The sequence below is a fragment of the Canis lupus genome, chromosome 9 (genome assembly GCF_011100685.1).
Source record: "Canis lupus familiaris isolate Mischka breed German Shepherd chromosome 9, alternate assembly UU_Cfam_GSD_1.0, whole genome shotgun sequence".
Lineage (NCBI taxonomy): Eukaryota > Metazoa > Chordata > Mammalia > Carnivora > Canidae > Canis > Canis lupus.
Window position 1 is genome coordinate 21,739,803 of NC_049230.1, and position 9,373 is coordinate 21,749,175.

Sequence of the window (9,373 nt, forward strand, 5' to 3'; positions counted from 1 at the left end):
AATACCACAAAATGCTCACAACAGGGGATGGCACACACTTATAATGTTTTTGTAAGTATTTGTGAATGAATGAATGAATGAATGAAACATTAAATTTCTACAAGGCCTATACTAAACAATAGCAGTCTCTGTCTTCCTCACTCCTGAATCTTCCTTTTCAAAATCTTTTAACTATCTCTTTTGGTATTAACCTGTATATTTCTAAAGAACATATTTATACTGCTATTTTTTATGATTTTATTTATTAGAGAGAGAGATGGAGTGAGCATGAGCAGGGGGGAGAGCAGAAGGAGAGGGAGAAGCAGACTTCCTTCTGAGCAGGGAGCCCAATGCGACGCAGGGCTCCATCCCAAGACCCTGAGATCATGACCTGAGCCCAAGGCAGCCGCTTAATCAACTGAACCACTCAAGCGTCCCTATGCTGCTATTTCTTAACAATTGAATTTAAGACATTAAAAATCTAGATTCCTGTTGTGGAAAATGACAATACAGGATTCTTATACCAGCCCACACCCCAAGTTCCCATTTATCCACCTTTCTAATAAATCACATTAACTTATATTGTCTTTGTCTGTATTCCTCTACATACAAGATACAATTGAATGTATCAATACAATTGATTGATGTAATACAATCTATTCAGATACAATTCTACCTAGTATAAAGCTCCATAATAGAAATTTTTGTGTGTTTTGCTTACTGAAGTATCCCTGAGGCCTAGAGCAATGTTGCACATAGTAGGCACTGAAGATGTACACGTAGAATGTACGTAGAATGTAGAATGCTCAGATTTATATGTGACTTATCCGCAAGTCATTCATTATTACATTTTCAGAATGCACTGGCCATCCCCCACATCCCTTCTCCTGGTTGTATGGTTGGTTGAAGGCTGCACTGGCAAGTGATCACCTCCAGGTAAGCTTCGATCCAGTTTCATTTGGGAATCCCTACTTAGCATCCCCACAGTCTTCATTAACACTTAAAGTGATTTATAATTGCTGATGTATTAATCACTTTCTCCAACAAGGCTGCAGCTTCTTTGGCATCATGGAGGTCCTTGGTCATCTCCAGACCCCACTGTCTGTCACAATACCAGACCTATCGTAATAGATTCTCAAGAAGTTCTGAATGAAGAACAAATGGCCCTGCTTATGACTTTGGGGCAAGAGTGAAAGAAATCTTTCCTGTCCTAGGTGAGCCTGAAAGACAAGGCTGTCTAGCTATTTATAGAAATAAAGTGGAAATCAAATGCTTTTCCTTCCACTCCTCACTCCTCTGGGTTCATTAACTCCAGAACATTTCATTCACTTTATGTTTTCGATCATTTCATTTCTTTCTATCCAATTTCCTTGTTCAAATCTCCCTCAAAAATAAAAACAAATTTCAACTAACAGTTAAATAAGTCTCAGAGTATCAAGGTTTCTTTCAAAGTTAGAACTGTTGTGTTGCCTTATGAAACATCTGATTTAACATTGGGATGTCCTTGACAAAACAAAGCATTCAAAACTAAGATGTCCAACCATTTGAAAGGTCTTCCTACATCACTACTACCATTACTTTCTAGCAGTGGTTCTCAAACTTTGCCAGGCATCAGAATCACCTGAAGGATTTAAGAGCCAGATCGCCCAGATGGACCTGAGCACTGATCAAACAGTGAGGATGAATAATAGTAAACTTGGTGGAAACGGTTGGGAGTATCATTTTGTCCATGAAGAGTGAAAGTTTGACTGTTACATGCCAATTTGGATCCCTGTTATTTCTTTTTGTTTTCTGATAGCTAAAGCTAGGACTTCTAGTACTATGCTGGACAATAGTAGTGAGAGTAGGCACCCCTGTCTTGTTCCTGACCTTAGGGGAAGCGCTCTCAGTTTTTCCCAAGACAGGGTCACATTTTTATCAATGATGACACTACCATTGTCATCATAGCTATTCTTTTTGGACATATGTTTTGAGAGGGGGAAAGAGGAGGAAAGGGAGTGAGAGGGTCTGGTTAGTATCCTAATTCATGGGTTTTTAATTATGTCAGAGTCTTTCTGCACAGAGTTGGCTTCATGAGCATATGACCTTAGAAGGATCTGGCACTTTTTAAACTTTTTAATTTAATAATTTAATTTAATTTAAACAGAGAGAGAGCGCACACACAAGAGTGCACATGATGGCAGGGTGGGGATGATCAGTGGAAGAGGAAGAATCAGATTCCCTGCTGAGCATGGAGGCTGAAGTGGAGCTCCATCCCAGGACCCTGAGATCATGACCTGAGCTGAAAGCAGATGCTTAACTGACAGACCCACCCAGGTGCTCCTCTCTGGCTCTTGTTTTAATGCTTTGCTGTTGCAGTGTGGAAATTCTTAATAATTTTGAAAAAAAGGTCCCGAATTTTCATTTTACACTGGGCCATATAAATTATGTACCTTGTTCTGTGCTCCCCTAAGTATGTTCTTAGGGGACATAAGAACAGCTGCAGCTGTTAGAGAGTAACACAGCTCTCTAATAGGGTTTGGGAGGAGCTGATGCTCTCTTTCACTTCCCCATCACCACAATCTCTTTATAGCCCAAGAAATAAAAAAAAGAGATAACCCAGGCCTTGAGGGGAACTGGGATCAATAATGCATGACATGATGGTGTTTTAAAACTAGATGTCAATGAAGGCTAAATGCTGTGACTATGTAACAAAATACCATTCACCATGGGACAAAGAGCAAGTTCCTAAATCAACATGTATAAATAGCCCTACCCTCCCAACCATCTCCACCAAGTTTACTATTATTCATCCTCACTGTTTGAACAGTGCTCAGGCCCATCTGGGTGATGCTGGTGAGTCAGCTGGGTCCATCTGTGTTGAAAGTTGTATATGGGTGAAAGTTAAAATGTTGACTTACTTCTATTTTGTCAGAATTTTAGTAATAAAGTATAATAATAAATAAAATGTAAAAGTACATTGGTAGTTTTAGTACTCAGGCCCAAAATCAAATGCTTTGAGCCAACTCAAAGTTTTGAGACCTAAGAAAGTCATTCAGTTTTTAATACTAATCTACTTGGTACAATTTGTAATGCCTTAAACTCAGAGTTTGGTCCATGGATCTGCAACATTGGACTCACCTGGGAGCTGGATATGAAAGACCCACAGCGAATATTATCCTCAACTGGGAAGAACTGAAAGCCTTTTCCCTAGGGTCAGGAACAGGACAGGGATGTCCACTCTCACCACTGTTGTCCAGTATAGTATTAGAAGTTCTAGACTCAGCAATCAGACAACAAAAATAAATAAAAGGCTCAATTTGACAAAGAAGAAGTCAAACTTCCACTCTTGGCAGATGGCATGATACTTTATGTGGAAAACCCAAAGACTCCACCAAAAAATTGCTAGGACTGACACAGCAATTCAGCAATGTCACAGGATATAAAATCAATGCCCAGAAATCAGTTGCATTTCTATACACTGACAATGAAGCAGAAGAAAAAGAAATTAAGGAATTAATCCCATTTACAATTGTACAAAAAAACATAAGATACCTATGAATAAACCTAACCAAAGAGGTAAAGGGTCTGTACTCTGAAAACTTTAGAACACTTATGAAATAAATTGAAAAAGACACAAGAAATGGAAAAACATTCCATGCTCATGGATTGGAAGAACAAATATTGTTCAAATGTCTATGCTACCCAAAGCAATATACACATTTGATGCAATCCCTATCAAAATACCATCAACATTTTTCAGAACGCTGGAACAATCAATCCTAAAATTTGTATAGAACCAGAGAAGACCCTGAATAGCCAGAGGAATATTGAAAAAGAAAACCAAATCTGGGAGCATCACAATGCCAGATTTCAAGCTATATTACAAAGCTGTAATGGGACACACAGATCAATGAAACAGAATAGAAAACCCATAAATGGATCCTCAACTCTATGGTCAACTCACTTTTGACAAAGCAGGAAAGACTATCCCATGGAAAAAAAAAGACAGTCTCTTCAATAAATGGTGCTAGGAAAATTGGACACCCACATGCAGAAGAATGAAACTGGACCATTTTCTTACACCATACACAAAAATAAACTCAAAATGAATGAAAGATCTAAACACGAGATAGGAATGTATCAAAATCCTAGAGGAGGGATCCCTGGGTGGCGCAGCGGTTTAGTGCCTGCCTTTGGCCCAGGGCGCGATCCTGGAGACCTGGGATCGAATCCCACGTCGGACTCCTGGTGCATGGAGCCTGCTTCTCCCTCTGCCTGTGTCTCTGCCTCTCTCTCTCTCTCACTGTGTGCCTATCATAAATAAATAAAAAATTAAAAAAAAAAAACAAAAACAAAATCCTAGAGGAGAAAACAGGCAGCAACCTGTTTGACCTCAGCCACAGCAACTCTTACTAGACAGATCTTCAAAGGCCAGGGAAACAAAAGCAAAAAGTGAACTATTGGGACTTATCAAGATTAAAAGCTTCTGCATAGTGGAGGAAACAGTCAACAACACTAAAAGGCAACCTACAGAATGGAAAAAGATATTTGCAAATGACATATCAGATAAAGAGCTGGTATCCAAAATCTATAAAGAGCTTATCAAACTCAACACTCAAAAAAACAAGACAGTCAAGAAATGGGCAGATGAGATGAAAAGACATTTCTCCAAAAAAGACATACAAATGGCCAACAGACAAATGAAAAAAATGTTCCAAATCACTTAGCATCAGGGAAATACAAATTAAAACCACAATGAGATACTGCCTCACATCGGTCAGAATGGCTAATATTAACAACTCAGAAAACAATAAATGTTGGTGAAGATGCAGAGAAAAGGAACCCTTGTACACTGTTGGTGAGAACACAAGCTGGTGCAGTCACTCCAGAAAACAGTATGGAGGTTCCTCAAGAAGTTAAAAATAGAGCTACCCTATGACCCAGCAATTGCACTACGAGTTATTTACCCCAAAGATACAAATGTAGTGATCTGAAGGGGCCCCTGTACCCCAATGTTCATAGTAGCAATGTCCACAATAGCCAAACTATAGAAAGAGACCAGATGTCCATTGACAGATAAATGGATAAAGAAAATGTGATATAAATGTACAATGGAATATTACACAGCCATTAGAAAGGATGAATACTTACCATTTACATCGCTGTGGATGGAACTGGAGGGTATTATGCTGAGTGAAATAAGTCAATCAGAGAAAGACAATTATCATATGGTTTCACTCATGTGGGATATAATAAATAGTGTAGAGGATAATGGGGGAAGAGAGGGAAAACTGAATAGGAAGAAATCAGGGAGGGAGAAAAACCATGAGACACTCTTAACTCTAGGAAACAAGCTGAGTGTTGAAGGAAGGGAGGTGGGGGGATTAGGTTTTGGGTGATGGGCATTAAGAAGGGCACTTGATATAATGAGCACTGAGTGTTTTATGAAACTGATAAATCATTGGACACCACATCTGAAACTAAGTATGCACTTTATGTTGGCTAATTGAACTTACATTTTAAAAAAAGAAGTATCCTCAGGGGAAAAAAAAAAGTAAACTTTATTAAATTAAAAAAAAAACATTGGCCCCATCACATCTTTGGCCCTACCCATCATTTTTCACTAAAATATCTCAATCTTCTGATTTATAAAACCTAATGAGATGCCACTGATTCCAACAAGGGCTAAAATGAACCCTACCTTTGGTCTGGTCATGATAAGATGGCTTACCTAATCCATGATAAGGAAAATGTACAGCAGGAATATGATTAGAGCATGGGTGTGGGTGATCTCAAGTAATCAGCTTTTCAAGTTATGAGGCAGCACATCTCAAGCATCAGTGACTCACCAAGGCTCTTAACATGTAGATTCTGATTCAGGATATAAGTTTAGAACCCAGGGGACATCTTTACTGTAAGGCAGCCTACTGAGGGCTTGTGCAAATGGAGATGTGCTATGAGTTTAAGTGGATGCTACATCTCAAAGACAGTTCAAAAAGGGGGTGCCTGAGTGGCTCAGTTGATTTGCATCTGCCTTTGGCTCCGGTCATGATCCCTGGATCCTGGGATCAAGCCCCACATCAGGTTCCCCACTCAGCAAGGAGTCTGCTTCTCCCTCTCCCTCTGCCCCTCCCCTCCTGCTTGTGCTGTCTCTCAAATAAACAAAATATTTTTTTAAAAAGTACAAAAAAAGTGAAGTATCTCAATAACAATTTTATAGATTATATGTTTTGGGTATATTGGCTTAAACAAAATACATTATTAAAATTAATATCACCTTTATTTTTACCTTTTTAAATGTGGCTCTAGAAAATTTTAACTGGGATATGTCATTGCTGTTGAACAGCACTGTTCTAGGAGCACCACCAGAGCTTCCCTTATCCATCCTCTCCATTTGATTATAAATTCCCTGGGGTGGGGATTGCCCTGGACATCATCCAAGGAGGGAACAACCTGATAGCTGAGTTTATTCCCCAACTTTTCATCACACTAAGTTTGCTTCTCTGGTTCCCTCCACCCAACACATGCACACACACACACACACACACACACACACACACCAGAGTGGAGCAGACTTGAAGACAGGACCTTGTCTTTTGCATCTTTTTATCCTCAGTGCTCACCACAAGAATATCTGATGTGTTGATATTCTACATAAATCATTCACAGCTCCTTCTACTTATAATAGTTCTGAGTCACTGTGCATATTTCAAAGTTTTCACATGCTTTCTCAATTACATTTTCATCCAGAAGGTTGTCCTTCAGTTTACCTAGTACTAGCCACAAGGGCTCAGTCAGTATCAATGACACAACGCTACTAGCCTAGTGCACACTGAATAGTAAATGTTACTGGCCCTTTCCTTGTCTCTAATACCAAGTTCACAATTATTGCACCTCTACTAGTAGCTAAAACTCACTGAGTGCTTGCTACACATCAGGTATTGTGCTAAGCATTTCAAATACATCACTTCATTCAAGCTTCATAGTAATGCCATGCTAGGCATCATTAACCATTCTCCACTTTACATAAGAGGAAAGTGAGGCTCAGAGATGTTAAGAACCTTAGCCATATTCACACAGCAAATAAATGGCAGAGAGGATTCAAATACAGAGCCCCAAAGTCTTGTGCTTCCAACCCTTCTTATCTATTAATACTAGTAGCAGGTTCTGGATCAGAAAGTATTAAAAAGGCAAAAGTGATGTTGGATGGTTTTGAATAGTGCTTTTCAATATCTACACCAAGACAAAGATATTCTTTTTTTTTTTTTTTAATTTATTTATGATAGTCACAGAGAGAGAGAGAGAGAGGCAGAGACATAGGCAGAGGGAGAAGCAGGCTCCATGCACCGGGAGCCCGACGTGGGATTCGATCCCGGGTCTCCAGGATCGCGCCCTGGGCCAAAGGCAGGCGCCAAACCGCTGCACCACCCAGGGATCCCCCACAAAGATATTCTTTAATTCTTTTACTGAGTCTTTTTTTTAAAATGTATATGTTTCTCAATAAATAAGAAAATAGAAAGTTGGCATCAGCCTTTTATTCCCCCAAATCAGGGAATATGTAAATCTGACATCTCCTTTAGCGCAGAACGTTGTGAGCACATGTGTATACACATTTATGAATTGTGTACGATATGTGTGTGTACATATATGCTGTATTCCAAGTTTTAATATGGGGTATAGAAGAGCAACATTGAGAAAGTAGGCTTATAAGGAAAAAATGCAATAATAACTCAATCAGTTACAATTAATTGTTATATGATGAAGGCATAAGTTCTGGGATGATCTTTGAAAAAAAGATTTAAAATTTTTTAGTCAGTTTCAGATTTGCAGTCATTTTTTTAAATGACTTTATTCTTTCTTCATCAAAAGAGCTAGCTCACCCCAAAAAGCAGATTTTATGATGATAATTTTACCTTGGGGATTATTGCCTGTGTATATAAATACCTTAGTATAATTTTAACGATTTATTTATTTATTTATCTGAGGGAGATAGAGAGAGCACATGCGGAGGGAAAAGAAAAGGAAGAAAGAGTCTCAAGCAGACTCCAGGGTGAGCGTGGAGCCTGACACAGAGGTCAGTCTCATGAGCCTGAGATCATGACCTGAACTGAAACCAAGAGATGGGCGCTTAACCAACTGAGCCAGCCAGGCCCCCCTCTTAGTACAATTTTAAAATTCCAAAGCTATGAAATAATATGCAAACTACCTGCTGAATCTATTTTGACAGAACTGTAGAAAGGACAAAGTCCCTAAAGATTTCTTATAGTTCTACCAAAAGATTTCATCCAAGTATCCACGTTAAGAATGTGGGATAAGGGATCCCTGGGTGGCGCAGCGGTTTGGCGCCTGCCTTTGGCCCAGGGCGTGATCCTGGAGACCCGGGATCAAGTCCCACGTCGGGCTCCTGGCGCATGGAGCCTGCTTCTCCCTCTGCCTGTGTCTCTGCCTCTCTCTCTCTCTCTCTGTGTGTGTGACTATCATAAATAAAAAATAAAAATTAAAAAAAAAAAAGAATGTGGGATAAAATTTCTGCAATACTAAAATTGCAAAACGATGAAGGCAAAATGACTGTAATTATTGTGACAAAGCAGATTAAGGATAGTGGCTCTATCATGAGAGCATGGCAGGCCAGAATAATTGGTTCCCATTTTAATCTATGACTAATTGATCACTGCTTCCAGGGCCAATTTTGCCGTCTGGGTATTTCCATTTTGACAATGCTAAGGCCCTACATTGGTGTGAATCTGAGATGCTAGGGCAGAGGATGAATTAGAGATTAAAACCTGACCTCTGGCTGAATGTCATACTTATTATGTTCAATAAACATAGCTAGTGACTGAACACTCACCACAGTGAATACCGTGCTTTTAAAAAGCCACCAGGTAAATCTTTAATAAAGCCTCAAATGACTTAGGAACAAAATGAGTCCTGCAGTAGAGAACACAATGAATTATTGCTACAGATCAAATTGTCCAGAAACCTCATGTGTCAACATTAATGTCAGTTTCTCAGAACCAATATATTGCTCCTTAATTACTCCAGGCTTCCAAAACCTGTAGTCCTCCTGACAGCTCATTTCACAGAGATGCATTTATTTTGAAAAAGTGTGTGTAGCTACCAGCCTGTCCACTCTATCAACATAAGACTTGGCCATAAAATCCTGTTATATTTTGCTCTGGGCGGCAATTATTAAGTATCCCTCAACATATGTGTCAAACACATAAGAGATTGCTCCAAGCTTTTCCTGGCTTTTAGTTGCTTAAAAAGTAGAAAACACCAAACAAGGAGGCCTTTGTGGAACACGAGGCATTAAAAATATTAGCAGCGTGTGAGAGCTGAATAATAGCAACTTGCTCTTGAAAAAAATATGAATAAACCAGGTCTGCACTGACACTTAGTAAGTCCCCAGAAA

At 39.3% G+C, this 9,373-nt stretch overlaps 1 long non-coding RNA gene across 2 annotated transcripts in view; it reads right to left on the minus strand.

Annotated features, from left to right (window-relative positions):
- The window catches only part of LOC119876644, an 80,709-nt gene extending 79,953 nt beyond the window's left edge, over positions 1 to 756 (minus strand). For both annotated transcript variants that reach the window (XR_005364385.1, XR_005364384.1), the window contains exon 1: positions 701 to 756. This is a non-coding gene — a long non-coding RNA (uncharacterized LOC119876644). The remainder of the gene's footprint in view (positions 1 to 700) is intronic.
- Positions 757 to 9,373: the final 8,617 nt, after the last annotated feature.